The sequence below is a fragment of the Rhinoraja longicauda genome, chromosome 3, assembly GCF_053455715.1.
Source record: "Rhinoraja longicauda isolate Sanriku21f chromosome 3, sRhiLon1.1, whole genome shotgun sequence".
Classification (NCBI taxonomy): Eukaryota; Metazoa; Chordata; class Chondrichthyes; order Rajiformes; family Arhynchobatidae; genus Rhinoraja; species Rhinoraja longicauda.
Window position 1 is genome coordinate 34,264,486 of NC_135955.1, and position 20,285 is coordinate 34,284,770.

The 20,285-nt window shown below is 40.5% G+C and overlaps 1 protein-coding gene across 27 annotated transcripts in view; it reads left to right on the top strand.

Annotated features, from left to right (window-relative positions):
- The window catches only part of LOC144591791 (receptor-type tyrosine-protein phosphatase delta-like), a 1,768,335-nt gene that overhangs the window by 801,927 nt on the left and 946,123 nt on the right, over window positions 1–20,285 (top strand). For all 27 annotated transcript variants that reach the window (XM_078395814.1, XM_078395847.1, XM_078395838.1 and 24 more), the window contains one exon: window positions 8,953–9,001. The gene's annotated coding sequence lies outside the window, so the exon portion shown is untranslated. The remainder of the gene's footprint in view (window positions 1–8,952; window positions 9,002–20,285) is intronic.

Genomic DNA, 20,285 nt, shown 5'->3' on the forward strand with positions numbered 1-20,285 from the left:
TCTGAGAGCTAAAATTCCTGAATATGTGTTGACAGCCTCCTCATCAAAGGTCCATGATCACAAACAATTCTCAGCTATGGCTGCATCACCAAATGGCAACAGGTCTCAGACTGAGTGAGACCTCAGCAGTGAATGTGAGGGTGTTGGTGGGTCTGAGTAAACTTCTGGTGATCATTAGAACATAGTTTCAACCTTTTTGAGTAAACAAAAGTACTGCAAATTATTTACTTGGTGTGCATGAACTGCACTAACTCTGTGCTAAGCTCATGATATTGTGGACTTTGGTGTTGATTTCACTTTATTAATTTTAATTCCACATGGAATGCTGAAACAGCTTTGGACTTTGAACAGAATACCCTATAAAATTACTCATTTATCCTCTAGAGCAAATTTATTTTGTAAGAAAAGTTTTAAAATAATGTAAGTCATCTGCCAAATATTAAAATGACCATATGTTTCCATTTTAGCTGCTGAATTGTAATCTGCTGAATTGTTGTTGAAGTAATGCCTGAACCAAATGGTAACATGAATAGGCAAGGCTTTGTTCATATTTTGTTCCGATGTATTCAGTGTATGCGATCGAATGACTGCCAATATTTTGAAGAAAATTAATATTACATTGAATTCCACTCACAATTGGAGCACGACCAGATCTAAGATAACCTTCACATAGTCCCTTTGGGTACATTTTTTTGTCAGTTGGGAATAGAGTGCAGCTTCCATGCACTAATCATTAGTGTATGCAATGGTTAGTTATGTGATCTTGCCTCCAATAATGATTGGAGTTGCGTCCCCTAAAAGGTCAATTGGTCAAACTCAGTTGGAAGTTCAGCAAGCTTGTCAAAGTCAGATGCTGAAGTTAAATGTCTCTGTTTAAACTTTGCTGTGGGCGCTATCTGCCACATGGCTATTGGGCCTTTGTTGTGCACATCAAAACAGCCTGGCTGACCCAGCCAAACCGAATGCAAATTGTAACGCCTGAGATTTCTTTGTGAAATACCATTCTGAAGTCTTATCTATTTGTTAGAAAAACAAGATGACTATATACCTTATCATCCCTAACTAGACCACAGATTAAAGGGATCATGGAGACATGGCACAGAAATAGCCCCTTCGGCCCATCAAGCCCATTCGGTATATCAACTACCCATTTACACTAATCCCACATTCACCCCAATAGTTATTCTGCTCACATTCTCATCAGTATGCAGGCAAGTGATTTTCTGACATGTTGGACAGAATGTGGGGAGAATAAAAAAAATGCAACCAATGTTGGATGAATGTAAATGTGTAGTTGATGGTCAGTGTGAATCGATGAGCCAAAGGGCCTGTTTCCATGTTGTATCTCTCTGTGAGTCTATAACCCTCCCCCCCCCCCCCCCCCTGCCCCGTCACTCCCAGTTTCTACCACTCACTTACACCAGGCAATGAATCTACTACCTTTTCTGGACGTTGAAAAAAACTGGAGCCCCAAGAGGAAACTCATCTGATCAGAGGGAGAATACACAAATGTCACACAGACAGCACTGAAGTCAGGATTAATGGTGTGTCCAGGGTGCTGTGAGGCAGCAGCTACACAAGCAGCATCACTGTGCTGCCATTTCATTACTCTGCAATATACCCTTGTGCTTTCTTATGGGGAGAAGGCAGGAACGGGGTACTGATTGAGAATGATCAGCCATGATCACATTGAATGGCGGTGCTGGCTCGAAGGGCCGAATGGCCTACTCCTGCACCTATTGTCTATTGTCTATTGTCTTCTCAGTAACTTTCTAAATTCCCCACAGCAGAACCCATCCCCAAAGCATTTACTTTAAAACCTGAAACAGGAAATTTATTCAAGGAATAATCTAAACTATTTGGGAAACCTGAGTTATAGCTCGAAGGAATTGTGGCAAAAAGTGAAGTGGGTGAAGTGAAATGTCTGTGGCAGCAGACCGAACATTACTGCCGGCTGTGAGCATTCAACCCAGACTTCCGCTCCCCTTCTGCAAGCCTGGGATGAGCTGAGTGGCAGATGCTGCTCCATCTGTCATTCCACCTCACTCCAAGTGGAGTCCAGTAGAGGTGGCCAGGCATGCTATGACATGCCAGCATCCAACTGGGGAATCCATCTCTACCAGCTTCCACCAGCAAGACCATCAGAATCAGTCAAATAGTTGTGCAGGACAGAAACAGGCCCTTTCAGCCCATAGTGTCCATGCTGACTGTTGGCATATATTGAACTAGTCCTACTTGCCTGCACTTGGCCCAAATGCTTCTAAACCCATCCGATCCATGTATCTGTCCAAAAGTATTTTAAATGTTCAAAAGTCTGAAGAAGGATCTGAAATGGGAATTTCAATCCATTCCCTCCACAAATGCTGTCTGACCACCTGAGTCACTCTAGCACTTTGTCATGGTTCCAGCATCTGCAGTTTATTGTGTAAACATATTTGTAAATCTACTCAGCAGCGAGGCCTTGCCACAACATCCTGGATTGTTCTGGGACTGGGAGACTCCCTCGGATTGGATTTATGTGACATGAGAGGAGTGAAAGAGATGACAAATCAGGGCAATGAGCCAAACTGAGCATAACTCATTGAATGTCCAACATATTTGCCACTCTATGTGTTCAAGGAGCATGGTTGACAACAATGGAACTCCAAGTAAATGCTGTGATTCGTTGTCCTATCCAGTTTTCATTTGTACTCTTCGAGGAAAATTGCTTATTTGCTCAAATCACACCAATTTGGATGGCCCTTCCCGAGAGATTGGACTTATTAACACATTCAGCCAATTTATTAAATCAAAAGCATGACAAAAGAATACTTGGCTCAGATCAATTGCAATGGCATGTAGCCAACTAACATCATTACTTGGTGTTTGATTCCTGTTTATATGATTTTTGTATCTTTTGTCTGCTCCACTGAGAGGTCTCTTTGTGTTGTTTCTTTTCCCTTTCAACCAAAGTTTATTTTAGTCAGAAAAGTGGAAGTGACACGTGAAAAGCTGCTGTAGATCTCTTTGTGTTGCCTCCAGGCGGTAATATGTTTTTAAAAACATTGGGTTCTTTTGAAGGCCATGCTTTTAAAAAGGTTTCTGTCATACTAATAATGCACATAAAATGAAAGAAGTGCATCAGATTCTGTTAGGACTGTGCAGAGCTAAAATTGAATGTGAAATGACAGGAAGCATTTGCTCCAGTAGAAAGACTTTACTGCTTTGTATTTTGTACTCTAATGAAAAGAAGATTACACAGTATGGATTATTTAATTCACCCATCCCTAACATGATATTATAAAACCTGTCATGACAGTATTTGCTAACTATCAGCAACTGATTTTGTTCCCAATTATAAGAACAAATTGTAGTTCCCCCATTGATTTGATCTCTAGACAAATTATTCCTGATTTACACAGGCAAAATACCAAATAGTATTTTCTGTTCCACTCGGAAATTCTCTGCTGCTATTTTACAACAATACCATTTTGCAGTAATCTCTTGATGTATAATGTTGATCGCATCCCTTGAGTGCAAGACAAAATCATAAAGTAACTGTTTATTTGGTATATATCTGTCTGTTAATGCTAAAGGGTTGATTGCCATCTGATTCAAATAGTGTGGAGTGTACTTGGAATAACTAATTTCATTAATGTGAGGAACATTTCTTGGAAGGGTGAAAGGGCGGAACGTGATGGTCACATATGTTTGTTTTTGGAAACGAATGAGATCCATTGGCACACTGCCCAACTAAACTTCAAACATCAAACGACAAACTGTCTTAGTTGCACTGGGAGCTTTGGACTTTTCTTTGGGGTTTGTTTATTGTATTAAGTATGCAACTGAGAATTTCATTGTTCTGTTTTGGTCCATGTGACAATTAAACACTCCTGACTCTCTTAAATGTGAAAATAGGGCTGTGCAGTTTAAATTTAACTGAGATAAACAGCAATCAAGAATAGCAATGTGGTTACAAACCATGCAGAACAAAGTATATCTTTAAAGGAAATAAGAAAGGAGATTAACTTTATAAATTTCCCAGCTAATATTAGCTCTCCCTCAAAACTGGAATAGATCAGTTTATCATTTGATACCACATTGTACTATCAAGGTGGGAGAAGTGTAAAGCGATAAAAATGTCTCCATTTATGCAGACATAATGTCCATTGAAATATAAAGATTTGCAGGAGCCCATTTGATGTCAGTGCAATATAAATGAATCCAGCTTCACAGCACTCTTCCCTCATTTTCCACTGTACAAATAATTGTCGTTTTCCTCTATATGATAGTGATCTCTAGTTTCACAAAGGTTCGTCTCCTTTATGCTTTCTATGTAAAACAAAAACACAATATTTTTATCTTTTTGTTACAACTTTAATCTGACCCAACCAGAAGCAATGATCGATTTGCTTAAAATCATACCAAGTTTTAAAATAGCTTGCATTTTCCTTTTCTTTAGGTCCTGTCTTCAATGAAGATTCAGTTTGGATGCGCAGTTTTATGTGATGCTCTACTGCTCTAATATTCCAATGTTCAAGAAGCTGAAGGCATAGGCAGACAAATTAACCCTCTTGATCTCCCACAATTGCAGAGACTGGAGATCATTCATTGGGCAGTGGAAATTGAGTAATTTGAGTAATACTGGGGGCTCTACTTGGAGGCAAGGAAGAAGATCCAAATGGGCATCTGGCAGGGGCTAGAAAATGATCAGAAGTGGTCAGGAATGTATTTGGAGTTGGGAAGGGGTGACATATGGAACTTGATTTCATTGCACATTTCTGTTGGCCTCTCTACATATGCAAGTCATACGCACAAAGAACTAAAATCTGTAGTACTGTGAACTAACCTGACTGTATATTGCAATCCAATTACTAAAAATAAACTAACATAATGTAGCACATAAAATATTTCTCGGCCAAGTTGTTTTTGATGGTGGTTAAAAAGGGAAAAGGTAACAAGGAAAAGATTTGCTCATGCATCTGACAGGTCTGTTAAGCCGCTCAATTTGATGATGGTTACAGTGAGCCTCAACTGTAATCCTATATTGGTTCCATACTTCCAGCATTTTAAAAACAATCGATCAATCGCAGGCTTGAAATTTTAATCATATTCCAGAAAATTCTAAAATTGCATGTTCAACGTTTCCACTAATGCTTCTGAGATAAAGTGTTTCGGGTTTCATTCCAAAATGTTTCCAATTGTACAATTAGTCTCCTTTTCCCCGATTCTCCAACCACAGTCTTGATTTTCTGAGAAGATTGTTCCTCTATATCATTTAAAACCCTTTAATTTGGAGAAAACCTCAACCTACTGACCAATCAACAAAAGTATCATATCCTCATATGTTTTTATATCAATGAGCTCAAGTCAGGACTAAGACCTCGGTCTCAGAGTAGAGCAGATTCCTTGACGTTCAGGTTGCAAATGGACAAGGCTTTAACTTAATATTTCACCCAAAAGATAACAGTCAAGCCGAAAGTGTTTGAATGTAGTAAGTGAAAATGATATAGAAACTGGAGACATTGTAAATGTAAAATAAAAAAACAGAAAATGTTGGAAACTCTCAGCAGGTCAGGTCACATTTGTGGCACTTGAAAGGGAGTTACCATCTCAGGTTGAAGACCCTCCAGCAGAACTGGGAAGGAGACAAAGGGCACATGTTAAGCTGCAGTTTGGGCGAAGGGGGTAGGGTGGGGGAAAGGTCTTTGATAGGGTAAAACATGGGTGTCCATGGGAATAACCTGCAAACAAGGTTATCGGGTCATTGAATGAATGGGAGCAGGGTGGAGGTTGAGGACAAAGGCAAAAAAAACATAAACTGTGTGGGAGCTGCAAAATGTAGAGCCGAAGGATTTGCATGGCGGGATTGGGTGTGCATGTTGACAGACAGAAAGCAAAGAGTGGGGATAAATGGGTCCCTTTCGGAATGGCAGGCAGTGACCAGTGGGGTACCGCAAGGTTCGGTGCTGGGACCCCAGCTATTTACGATATACATTAATGACTTAGATGAAGGGATTAAAAGTACCATTAGCAAATTTGCAGATGATACTAAACTGGGGGGTAGTGTGTATTGTGAGGAAGATGCAATAAGGCTGCAGGGTGACTTGGACAGGTTGTGTGAGTGGGCGGATACATGGCAGATGCAGTTTAATGTAGATAAGTGTGAGGTTATTCACTTTGGAAGTAATAATAGAAAGGCAGATTATTATCTGAATGGTGTCAAGTTAGGAAGAGGGGATGTTCAACGAGATCTGGGTGTCCTAGTGCATCAGTCACTGAAAGGAAGCATGCAGGTACAGCAGGCAGTGAAGAAAGCCAATGGAATGTTGGCCTTCATAACAAGAGGAGTTGAGTATAGGAGCAAAGAGGTCCTTCTACAGTTGTACCGGGCCCTGGTGAGACCACACCTGGAGTACTGTGTGCAGTTTTGGTCTCCAAATTTGAGGAAGGATATTCTTGCTATTGAGGGCGTGCAGCGTAGGTTCACTAGGTTAATTCCCGGAATGGCGGGACTGTCGTATGTTGAAAGGCTGGAGCAATTAGGCTTGTATACACTGGAATTTAGAAAGATGAGGGGGGATCTTATTGAAACATATAAGATAATTAGGGGATTGGACACATTAGAGGCAGGAAACATGTTCCCAATGTTGTGGGAGTCCAGAACAAGGGGCCACAGTTTAAGAATAAGGGGTAGGCCATTTAGAACGGAGATGAGGAAGAACTTTTTCAGTCAGAGAGTGGTGAAGGTGTGGAATTCTCTGCCTCAGAAGGCAGTGGAGGCCAGTTCGTTGGATGCTTTCAAGAGAGAGCTGGATAGAGCTCTTAAGGATAGCGGAGTGAGGGGGTATGGGGAGAAGGCAGGAACGGGGTACTGATTGAGAGTGATCAGCCATGATCGCATTGAATGGCGGTGTTGGCTCGAAGGGCTGAATGGCCTACTCCTGCACCTATTGTCTATTGTCTATTGTCTATTCACTACCTAAGAAGGAAAAAACAAATTAAACAAGTTGAGTCATGGCCATGAATGGATGGCTGCTTCAGACTGATACCACAATCAGATTCAGGTCTTGGACTGGTATGTGAATCTGTTTACAAAGCTAAATGTGCTACCAAGTGAGCCAAGCAACACATCTCTGCACTTGACCAATGGATGATTAAAAAAGGAACTGTGGGCATAGAGCCATGGGCAACAGAATGATGTTATTCAAAATTATGTTTTTGCATTGATTGAAAACATTAGGGAAATGGCAGGAAAAAAGCTAATCAAGCAAGCTCACATATGTATGAATGCATAAAGGGCAAATTTGTATGGGAACTGCAATGCACTCAGAATATGAACTGCAATGCAAGAGAGAAGGCTTGTTCATCACTCGTGGATTACAATGACTGTTATGGGGAAACAAATCTTAAACCTTGCACATACAAAATGTCAGCATCATCTTTGCAGTACTCACTTGACGAATTATGTCGGGAACTATTTGCATTCCAGATTATTTGTAGCCAATGGGTTTCGACCCAAAATGTCATCCACCCATTCCGTCCACAGATACTGCCTGACCCCGTTGATTTCCCCCACCGTTTTGTTGTTTGCTTAAAATTCCAACATCTGCAGTTTCCATTTCTCCAAAACAATTGCTGAACTCTGCATGAGGTTTGCTTATGCTTCAGCATGTCTACAATGACTCATAAACTTCAACAGATGCACCACAGAAAACATACTGTTGGGTTGCTTCACAACTTGGTTTGGGAGCAGCTCTGCCCATGGTTGAAAAAAATTGCAGAGGGTCATAGATGTAGTCCCCCCTTATCACACTTAATAGGCTTCTCACCATTGACTCTATCTATATGTCACGCTGCCTCGTAGAAGCAGCAAACATAATCAAAGACTTGTCCCAACCCAGTCATTTCTACTTCTCCCTCTCCCGGCCAGGATTAAATGCAGAAACTTGAAAGGGCGCACCACCAGATTTAGGACTAGCTTCCCCTACGGTCCTTCCATCAGTTAGGGTGCTGTACGATTCACCTCTACCCTGTTGTGGACGTTGGACTTTGTCTATGGAACTGATGTGCTACAATGCTGAGAACGATATCCTGCACTGGATCTTCCCCTTTGCACCATCTATTGTACTTGAATTTGACGATGTATTTATGTCTAGTATTATCTGATCTGCATGGATAACATGTACAACAAAGCTTTTTATTGGACCTCGATATATGTGACCATAATAAAAGTAAATCTAAACAATATGTTGGAGGGTAGATTCCCACCTGGTTCAAATGGCGAGGTTTATTATTAGAATAGCAAACTAATTTGGTGTGGAAATGTTCCTTGAAAGGATGAAAGAAGACATCAATTATGAACACATGTTTGGTTTGGAATTAAGCAAATTCTATTCAGGCACGGTTCTGTTTAATATTCATTTGCGTTCACATACATTTGGCTTGGAAATTGCATAATCCAACCTTGAGCATCACATGTTTATTTCTTTTTACAAAATAGCCAACTCCTAAACATGATTGAGTATTTCATAAGCTAGTTATGTACAACTGAAGATTTGACACCTGTCCATTGCCTGTACTGACATGGTTGCTGGTTGGTTGCCTGGTGACATAAAATGGCTGATCACTGCATCTCGAAATATCATTCTGTGTCAGAACCCATGAATACCACAGCCCATTGACATTGACAGCTTCACTGACACTCTCTTTAATATTCCAGGTTACAGACTTCAGTCAGGGTTTCTTTTATTAATACTAATTCACTGCATATAAATTCACCATACTGATTAAGTGAAGGTCTACCAGTATGTGGTTTCTACAAAAACAACTGATTTTTTTGCTGACGTTCTGACTAACTTTTCCAAATAAGTTTTTGGTGTATTAATTAGACATATATTTTTTATCAAGATGTTAACAATTTTCTGTCTGAAGTTGTATTTCATTCTAATTTTTGCTCTCCTTCTTTCAAAGGTCTCAGGATAGTGCACGTTCCACCGATTTCCAAACCCGCAGCCTCAGGGTAACGTAGATATATTTTCTTACATTTTTCTGTAAAATTAATAATTATACAGATAAGGCCTTATTTAGATCAAAAATGTTTTACATGATATATGTCATTTTCTTTCAGTACTGGCCAATGTCATATTTTCCTATCTTAATTTGCTGTATTGCAGTGATATATATTTTGCATTCATTTTCCAGGATGTTTTTGAAAATTATTTTAAAAAGATGATTTCAAGTTATGCAGGGTTTTAAAACTGATTCTGTTATCTTGCAGTTGCTTAGAATCATTATGTGGCACATGCTCGACTTTAATGCTCTGTGAGCTGCTTGGATTTTACCATCTCATATTAAGCAGCGACTTGTGAACTGCCTGTTTCTCAGTCATGAGTTACATCAAATACATCAAAGACAATGGCCGTCTATTTTGTTCTTATGTTCTTATTCCAAAAGTAAATGTTGTTGCTCCTGATTTGTCAGAACACACAGGAAAAACAAATGATTGTACCTTTTCAGATTTGGTAATCTTTGCAAATTGTGAGGTGTGTCCTCACATCAAACTATGTCCATTGGAAAGTACAAGATCTCCTGGTATCTTTATGTAACAGCTTTAAGTGACTGGATGAGTGAGATTAGAAGAACAGATTATTTGTACACTAGAATGTACAAAAGATTAATTTATGATCTTGGATGGGTCACCTTGTGAATTAAAAGTTTGCATCCTTTTTTCATCATTTGCTGGATATGTATGTAGCCTTTGTTCATGATCACAATAAGATTTTTAAAAGTTTATTTAGACAATGTGAAGAATTGGAAGCATTCATCTTAATCTTCTGATGGGGAATAAGTGCCTGATTCTAAAGTTGAATGCAGTACATCAACTGCACTTCATGCTGATCCCTTGGATGGAAGGTTGCAAATTCAACATACAGTAGAATTTGTATTCAATGGTAAAATAGTCTGACTGCATAATATCCTTGGCCTGGATTTCCATAGGAAATTCTGAAACCACCACTGAAACCTTGGTGAAATCGTGAAGGGAATTTTGAGTGTCCATTTATCTCCAAGGTAAGGTGGACCATGCCTCATAGAAATTCCATTTTTTCTCCACACTAAAATATCATGAGTTAAGAAAACCAAATTTGCATCACATATATTTCTATTGTGTGATGGAGTAAAACAAGTAACCAGTATCTTCTTTTTTTAACTTTCTGTTCCCTGCTTTAAAATGACAACCTATTTTCTGTATCCATGCGAATGTATGATATATGTAATATGGCAACCGAGGAAGGAATAATTAATTTGTGCAATTGTTTTTCCTTGGGTTACTGGATGTCAATTTTCCTGAAGATTACTAAATGAGAAAGTAAAGCTCTTAATTATATCTCTTGTGTTGTACTAATTTGACAGTTTGCAAGAGTGCTGTTGTTTTAACAAAGTGGTCAACTGAAAAGAGGTTCTTGGATTTTCTTGGATTCATTGCAAATGTTATAATTAAGCTTTAATGTCGTTAGAGTTTAAATAAATACAGAGCACACATAAAGCAGATTAACATTTTGATTGGAATAAGAAGCAAATTGTGTTCATTTGGTTGTGTTGGAATTTTAATATAATGGGATGTTATAAGGTAAATAATTTAAAGCATACATCAGTTGGTGGCATTATCAGTTGATGGCAAGGGAAGAGTTATTATTTTAAAATATGGAAGAATATTTTATGTCCCTTTCTAAAACTATCACATTCCAAAAGATAATCTGTATTATTTGCCATATCTATTTCTTCCAAAAATTAATTACTAAGAAAACAGAAACGAGAAGGCATTCAATTGAACATATCATTTTAAATGAAGATACATTTTTTCTTCAGTATGACTTTGAGATGTGCTTGTTGTATCTCGTGTACCTGGTTTGAGTGCCAGATTACACATTTTTGAAAAGTTTCCTTTTTCCTGAGCTCCTCGGGGGTTGCGCAGTGGAGGAAGAGAGTCTGGCATCGGAATTCTACACTTATCATCAGAAGATAAACCTCCAAGGTCTTAGCCCCAAAACCATTGCAATTTTCCTCGGTTTCGGACAGGTTGTCAGCTGTGAGCTTGGTTGTAAGAGGATGGATGTGCATCAGTGAAAACTCATTAAAGCTGGGACAGATTTATGGCTGATAACAACAGAGCAGCTTGTTGCTCAAAGTAATAGACACCTGAGTGTTTTCTTCTAATTTAACCCTTTTGCAGCTTGAACCAGCACTCAGCCACAGAATATTGCTGTCCTCAGACAACTGCATTCTCAGTTTCTTATGAACATGGTTTATTCACTCTACCCCGTTCATTACACCTTATGCATCGTTTCAGACACACCAGAACATGCACACACACGCACAGACAAAAAAGAGGTTTAGCTCGCCCATTAAATTCACACGCTCTAAAATGTTCCCTGTCAGAACTTGCGGGCTTCTAGGATCTAAGAAATTCCTTCCTGATTATTGCAAGAGCCAATCGCAAACCAATAATTCAAAGACAATCAAGATAACCACATTGATCATTTAAGTGAGAGTATCATTCTGATATCAACTTTGACAAGATCTGATAACCATTAGTAAGGGTGGGAATGTCAATAATATGAAAGGCTTATAACAGAATTGCGGAATGCTATCCTGAAAACAAGTAATTAAGCACACTGTACTTGCTTTTCTGCTGAAGATCATAGGTTAAGTGCATCCGACTTAATTGTAAAAGGCCGTCAAGTCATCATAAACTACAAAGGTCCATGATAGTGGCAGTTATAGACCTTGTGTCTACATTGGTATTGGTTTGCTTGCTTGCCTTAAGGTGAAGAGGTATTAACCAAGTCTGTGCTGCACCATTTCCATGGTAAAAAATGAGCGCAAAGCGGGCAAGTTAACAATTCATGTTTAATCTATTAGTTGTATTGCCAAACCTGGGTGGCCCATTTATATTGAGGCAAACTGGCCAAACACCTCAAGCAGAATTTCAACTCCTAATTTACATATTTAAGAAATTTGGTTATTGTCATAATTAGTTGTGATAAATGAGGCAAAGCTGGACCAACTGAATTCAAAATGCTTCAGTGCCCTCTGCAGCTTCCAGTGAAATTTATGTCATAATAGCATTAAAGATAAAGTGTTTCAAGAAAGTTAGGTGAAAGATGAGTATTTCCAGACATGTCAGCCTCATGCACAACAACCAAAGGAATTTCCAGAGGTTGAAGTACAGCCATGAGCCATGTTGTTAATAAGGATAAGGATCGTAATCTGCACACTGTTGAAATGGGTAGAGTTAGTCTCACAAATTCCAACTCCAGACAAATTTTGCTGACCTGTTAAATTGTCTCCAATGCAAAGGAATATGTGTAAACATTAGCCTATCATTTTGCAGCCCATTGCCCAATTGGAACTTGTATCTTTCAAAGCTATAAGAACTTTGTTGGATGGGAAAACCCACATTTCCATCAACATCAAGCTGCACCGCTTTTATGAGCGGATGAAAGATTCTGTGCAGTTTGCACATTTGCATTAATTAGTTTGGAGGTGCTGCCAGGGCTCAAACTTGGGGCAACGACAGCCACGCGACGTCTGCAGACTTGCACCAAGCAATAATTTGACTCTAATATTCAGAATTACTGTTTCACTGAAATAAATATTTGGTCGAAATCAGAGTTTATTATTTTTACAAACATATTAATCACCGTAGAAGGTGTAATCACATTTAACAGTAAAGAATTAATTGTTTAAAACTGTATCTATACGACAACAGGTCAGGCAACATCTAGGAGTGAAGGAATGGGTGACATTTCGGGTCGAGACCCTTCATCAGTCTGAAGAAGGGTCTCGACCCAAAACGTCACCCATTCCTTCTCTCCTAGATGCTGCCTGACCTGCTGAGTTACTCCAGCATTTTGTGATACTTTCGATTTGTACCAACATCTGCAGTTATTTCCCTACTCTATACAACAACACATCTATTTACAGATGCTCCCTGACTTACGATGCTTCGACTTACAATATTTCGACTCTGCGATGGTGCAAACGGCAGCAATCCGTAGCAAGTTGCAGCTCGCCTCCGGCCATGTGATCAGGTTTATTAAATGCATTTCTACTTACGATATTTTCGGTTTCCGATGGGTTTCTCGGAAAGTAACCCCATCGTAAGTTGAGGTGCACCTGTATTCACAACGCTAATTCACAGCGTTAATTCACAATGTTAATATGGATTTGGTAAATAAAACACTACAGATTACTTTGAAATAACGTAATTTGTCAGAGCAAACTGACAAAGATATGGGTGGATGGTCCTTTGGTGTCCATGATCGCCAACTACCTGACTGGATGACCACAGTATGTCAGGCTATAGTACTGTGTCTCAGACATTGAAGCCTCATGCACAGGGGCCCCACAGGGGACAGCCCTCTCTCCCTTCCTGTTCACCATCTACACCTCGGACTTCACATACAACTCGGACTCCTGCCATCTGCAGAAGTTTTCAGATGACTCTGTAAATGTGGGTTGCATTAGTGAGGGGAGGGAAGCTGAACACAGAGGTGTAGTCAATGACTTTGTTGAGCGGTGTAGGCTGAATCAACTGCAGCTCAACACCGACAAGGCTAAGGAGTTAGTGGTGGACTTTAGGAGAAGAGGAACACCCCAATCCCCTGTCTCCATCAAGGGTGTGGATGTGCAGTTTACCAATGAGTACAAGTATCTTGGAGTTCACCTGAACAGTAAACTGCACTGGTCCAGGAATGCTGAGGCCCTGTATAAGAATGGACAGAGATGCCTGTACTTTCTGAGGAGGCTCCGCTCTTTCAAGAAAGTTAGGTGAAAGATGAGTATTTCCAGACATGTCAGCCTCATGCACAGCAACCAAAGGAATCTGCTGCAGATGTTCTATCAATCGGTGGTGGCCAGTGCCATCTTCTTCGCTGTCGTGTGCTGGGGTAACAGGGCTTAGGCCACGGACACCAACAGAATTAACAAGCTCGTCAGGAAGGCTGGCTCCATCCTGGGGGGGTGGCTGGATTAATTGGAGGTGGTCTTGGAGGGGAGGGTGCTTCTCAAACTGCGGAGCCTCATGGACAATACAGCTCACCCCCCTTCATGACACACTGGTCAACATGAGGAGCACCTTCAGCAACAGACTGATATCTCTTTTCATTACTTGATCAGAAATTTCTAAAAAAATATTCAAATCTTGCGCAAATCAATAACAGGTTTGAGGATATACTTCTAAAGGACGTTAATAACAACATTGTGATAGTTAAAAGAGGAGAAACAAAGATATTGCCCTATTGAAGTAGGTATTCAACCTTCTTTATCTGCACCAGATGTGCACTATTGTCAAATTTCTGCACAAAGCTCTGCTCTTAAAATGTGGTCCCTTTTGTTAGGAGGCATATACATGCATACTAATTTCCATTCGACAAGTAAGAGGGAGAAAATGACGATTTGGGTTTTCGCACATTCTGATTTTTCTTTATGATGAAGGTAGACAAGTTATTTAAGTCTAGATAAGATTTGAAAAAACAAGAATAAAATAAACAAGATTTGATGAGGGCAAAACAGAACTGAAGTGAGAACCACTGTCTCCTCCAGAAAGTGATAGTTACTGTATGTAGAATGCAAGCACAGCCAGGCAATGAACGCATTTAATAAAGAAGCAGCATCTGTACTTGGCAGGGAATGGAATTTAAGTATCATAAATAAAAGCTAATCAAACACACTGTGGAATATAGTGGTTCATGAACAACCAGGGCCATGCAAATGTGCCAGGAAAGAACAGCCGAAAAGGCATAATGATAGATGCTTAAATCAGTGCTTTACACATATACTTTTTGATGATTTGCAGTGGCAATCTCTGCAAACTCTTTTCATTTTGGTGACCACAAGATGATGTCTATCATGGAACAAATGAAGCATGGATTTTGAAAGGATCAGGCTTGATGGGCTGAGGTTCTTTAACCTTTTTTTCTGATCTCTTGTGTTCTTATTCTCATATGGCAATTGGAGGCAAATTCCATCAAGGGATGTTTTTCTAGGATGTTCCTTGGTTTGTATTAGTAACCTAATTTGGTCAATAACACGCAAAAATTATTAAATGTTGCAGAATTGCTGAAATTGTTTCCTTTTTTTGGAAGTTTCATTTCAACATCATACATCTAAATTGGATACAATTTGCAGGGAAAAAACGAAAGAATGTTTATTTTCTTGTTTTTAACAATGTCTTGTTTTTGTGGAATGTCTTTTCAATGCCCACTGTGGGGGGGAAAAAGATAGTTTGTTGCATTAACATTTCTTCTTACTGTCATGTTCTTTCTAAAATAGAGCTGTCACCTAGTTTTCAGACCATAGTGTTTCATTTTAGTTTGTTCCATTAGACAGGCAGTTGAGTACTTACAGTATTTAGAAAACAGCCATGTTAGCTGAATTTACAGCTTGCAATTCAGACACTCTTGTTCCTGTGACATTTAAATGCCTTGAAGTAGATAACATCTATATATTGTTTCAGTGTTCAAGCAGTGTTCATGCATATTTAGTGTTCATGCACATGGCAAAATGAAAGAGAACATAATGGTAAACGTGCTTTTGAGTTTGCTAATTTCAGATAGAATGAGATCACAAATTATTTGGAGTGAAACCCCCACCTCTCGCATCCACCAGAAGCCTTGCAAAATCCAGAAAGTCACTTTGCAAATCATGCATGTTAAATTGCTTTTATTTTGGTAATGTATCTTGGATAAAGTTAAAACAATTATAGAGTTTGAATGGATATACTATGTGATGTTTGATGGACTGTGTGGGGTGGGAGGACCCGTTGCTCCTCCCGTGCAGCAGGTGGCGCTGCACAGGACAAAGAGAGATGTTTTGTACATCTTGGCTGTACACAGTGTGGAGTGTGGTTGTGTGGTTGCAGCCATTTTAGTTGTCTTGCTGCCAGCATTGAGTTACTGTAATAAAGACTTCTGTTGTACCTTGAAGACTCGCAAAGTTTCATACAGGCATAGAACAAGAACACAAAATATTATGAGTTTAGCATGTTGTTGCGAGACACTGGGTGTGCAAATTGAATCATCACTTATCATTTTTTTTTGGTTTGGACTGTTTCTAATTCTCCTCAGCATGCAAGCTGTTTGTGTCTCACCATGTGTAAAATAAAGATCTGTTCTTTTTAATTCACTATATGCCGCAAATAATGGCTGCAGACCATGCTATACAATCAAATTAAGCAACATCAATAAATCCAGAAAATAAAACTGATCGGCAACTCAAACGCATGTCAACAGAGTGTAATTTGGTTTCATGTGTGAATTTAATTAGTTTTATTTAATTTTAGGGTTCAGGGCTGTTAACTTGTTGGTTGCAAACAAGATTGTTTTAAAGCTGTGATCAATGGGAACAGAAATATTATTACTTACATAATGTGCACAGTAACCTCTTTGGAAAAATGAAAACCTAGCTAAGAATTGTATTGAGCATGGATTTTTAATTACCTGCTCCTTCTGTCTGACATTTCTAACCCACCCCTCCACAAATTACAATCTGTTTTTTAATATGCAAAGAATATGTCTTCCTTGTCTCGATAAGGTGAGGGGGGAAATAGAACTCTCTTTCTCCTCTCTTTCTCTCTCCCCTCTTTCCATTCTCTCCCCTTCTCTCTTTAGTTTTTAGTTTTTTAGAGATACAGCGCAGAAACAGACCCTTTCGGTCCACCGGGTCCGCACCGACCAGCGATCCCCGTACATCAAAACATTTACCAAGCCAATTAACCTACATACCTGTACGTCTTTGGAGTGTGGGAGGAAACCAAAGATCTCGAAGAAAACCCACGCAGGTCACGGGGAGAACGTACAAACTCCGTATAGACAACTCACCCTCCTCCCTCTCCCTCTCCCTCTCCCTCTCCCTCTCCCTCTCCCTCTCCCTCTCCCTCTCCCTCTCCCTCTCCCTCTCCCTCTCCCTCTCCCTCTCCCTCTCCCTCTCCCTCTCCCTCTCCCTCTCCCTCTCCCTCTCCCTCTCCCTCTCCCTCTCCCTCTCCCTCTCCCTCTCCCTCTCCCTCTCCCTCTCCCTCTCCCTCTCCCTCTCCCTCTCCCTCTCCCTCTCCCTCTCCCTCTCCCTCTCCCCCTCCCCCTCCCCCTCCCCCTCCCCCTCCCCCTCCCCCTCCCCCTCCCCCTCCCCCTGCCCCTCCCCCTCCCCCTCCCCCTCCCCCTCCCCCTCCCCCTCCCCCTCCCCCTCCCCCTCCCCCTCCCCCTCCCCCTCCCCCTCCCCCTCCCCCTCCCCCTCGCGCAAATGGCTGTTTCTCAGCTGTGACACTAAGACTTTAACAAAATTGCCTCAGATCATGTGGCCTCCCATGGCCTATTAAATCAGGTCCAGAGAGAATCAACCTGGAGTAAGAATTAAACCTGACTCAAAAGGTTATTGCCTCAACACCAGGTCATGAGGTTCTCAATCTCCTTCCTGTACTCCATCTCATCATTATTTGTTTATTCATCATTATTTGTGTATCTCACAGTATTCTTGCATGGCAATAAACATGAACTTTGCCAAATTAGGTTAAGCTCTGCTCTTATGCCTGATAATTGAAAGAAAAACATCTTGAGAGGCCAAGAACCAAATCAAGAGTGTTTAATTGTACCGACAATAATGCAATGAAATTCTTCCTTGCAGCAGCACAAGGCCTTGTGTGTAAGGCCATACACAAAAATAATATCTATTAAACGAAAATCCAATAATGTGCAAAAAAGCCCAAAGTACTTAATGCCATCAAAGCTTATTCATTGGTTAGTGTTCTGTCATATTCAAGTGCTTGATAATTCTTAGAAAGAAGCTATTCCCAATGATAGGAGTGAAATGAGAATGTGGTGTGGCTATTTGATGATGCTGGCTGCCTTTTTGAAGCTGTGCATTTGGCTTTACTCTGGTGTGAAGGTCAGTAAACATGATGGACCAGGTTGTGTGCACTACTTTTAGTAATTGCCTTTATTCCTGAGCATAGGAGCTGCTGAACCAGGCCGTGATGCAACCAGTCCATTTGCTTTCAACAGTACATCTGTAGAAGCTCATGAGTGTATTCGTCAACATGTCTAATCTCCTCAATCTTCTAAGAGAGTGGAAAGGTTCATGGGTTTTCTTTATGATTGCATGGATGTGCTGGACCAAGGACAGATCTTTACAGATGTGCATGCCCAGAAACCTGTAGCTGTTCAATCTCTTCTCGCCACACCTTTAATGAAGACAAGTTTGTAGATCCTCACCTTTTGCCTTCTAAAGTCAACAGTCATCTCCTTGGCCTTGCTGATGTTGAGAGCAAGGTTATTGCTCTGGCACTATACAATCAGATTTTCAATCTACCTCCGACACAATGACTCATCATTCCCCATAACTTGTCCAAAAACGGTGGGGTTGCCGGCAAATTTCAAGATGGAGTTGGAACTGTATCTGGCTGCACAGTCATGGATTCTGGAGTGAGTAGAGCAGGGGACTGAGCACACAGCTCTGAGGTGCTCCTGTTTACCATCTGTTTACTGCCCCTCAGCCACCACTCATCCAACAATAAGAAACATGCCATGCAGCTTGGGTACAGGGAAAGGGAGAAAAAACAATGGACACATACAGTAATTTAATAGACAATAGACAATAGGTGCAGGTGTAGGCCATTCGGCCCTTTGAGCCAGCACCACCATTCAATGTGATCATGGCTGATCATTCTCAATCAGTACCTCGTTCCTGCCTTCTCCCCATACCCTCTGACTCCACTATCCTTAAGAGGCCTATCTAGCTCTCTCTTGAATGCATTCAGAGAATTGGCCTCCACTGCCTTCTGAGGCAGAAAATTCCACAAATTTACAACTCTCTGACTGAAAAATCTTTTCCTCATCTCTGTTCTAAATGGCCTACCCCTTATTCTTAAACTGTGGCCCCTGGTTCTGGACTTCCCCAACATTGGGAACATGTTTCCTGCCTCTAACGTGTCCATCCCCTTAATAATCTTATATGTTTCAATAAGATCCCTCTCCTCCTAAATTCCAGTGTATACAAGCCGAGTCGCTTCAGTCTTTCAACATATGACAGTCCCGCCATTCCGGGAATTAACCTAGTAAACCTACGCTGCACGCCCTCAATAGCAAGAATATCCTTCCTCACATTTGGAGACCTAAACTGCACACAGTATTCCAGGTGCGGTCTCACTAATGCCCTGTACAACTGCAGAAGGACCTCTTTGCTCCTATACTCAACTCCTCTTGTTATGAAGGCCAACATTCCATTGGTTTTCTTCACTGCCTGCTGGTGCTAATAATGTGCAGGTGAAGTTAGTTTGAATTTACACTGCGCTTGACGAAACAAACAAGAATCCCAGAGAACTGAGGGATTGCAATCAGCTTCCTCATTTTTCTAAAAAACATGCAATCGTTTTTCGTTGGATGACTGACTGCATCAATTTATCTTGTGACGTTCCTCCATGTAAATTACATGCGGCCTATCACTGGAAGATGGCAAATGAGTCCAGCACACACTGTAATTATGGACAATTAGTCAGTTCGCTCTCACCGGCACCACTTCCCCTATAATCATCAACGTTAAAAGCGGCAGCTGCAGTATTGTTGCCAAGTTTCCAGCGAAAAGAACTCTGCATTAAAGCTTTTCCACTTCCAACAGCTTGTCAAGTCTGAGGAGAGAGAATTGTCAGATCTGGCATGAATCCAAAATGTTGGCATGGTGAAGACTAAGCCGTGCAGCAGTTCATTTCTACTTTCATAAAATAGGGTATTTGGACTCAGCATCAGGTTTAGCACAGTCAATTGTGAACAACTTTTCATCTACTCTGTCTCTGCAGTACATCTCTACCCAGGTTGAAAATGCAGCAAGTGGCTTCTTTAAAGCCATGTAGCTGCTGTTCTGTGGTATCTTAGAATCAATTCAAATTTCAAAGTGAGTCAGGTTGTACTGTGAATCTTGTTTCACCGGATAATATTGAATCTTCCAAACTACTCTATTTTGTCACATTAGCTTCGGCTGGTTTCTGATCTGGACATGATAGGATACATTTTAATTTGCTGCATCAACAGTCTCTCACCTCAATAACTTTGTACGTTGTGCGTCACCCACATAAAATATAACATTACCTAATCTACATAGTGGCAAAAGGCTCAAAGACTCTCTTAGAACATCCCTCAAGATTTTCAACATGAGATGTAATAAACATTGGATCGCCCTGTTTGGTGTTTAGTGTTCCCACATAAAAAGTGGTCATTCTTTGTATGAGGAAGCTTTAATGGAGGAGGAAAAGAGAATCT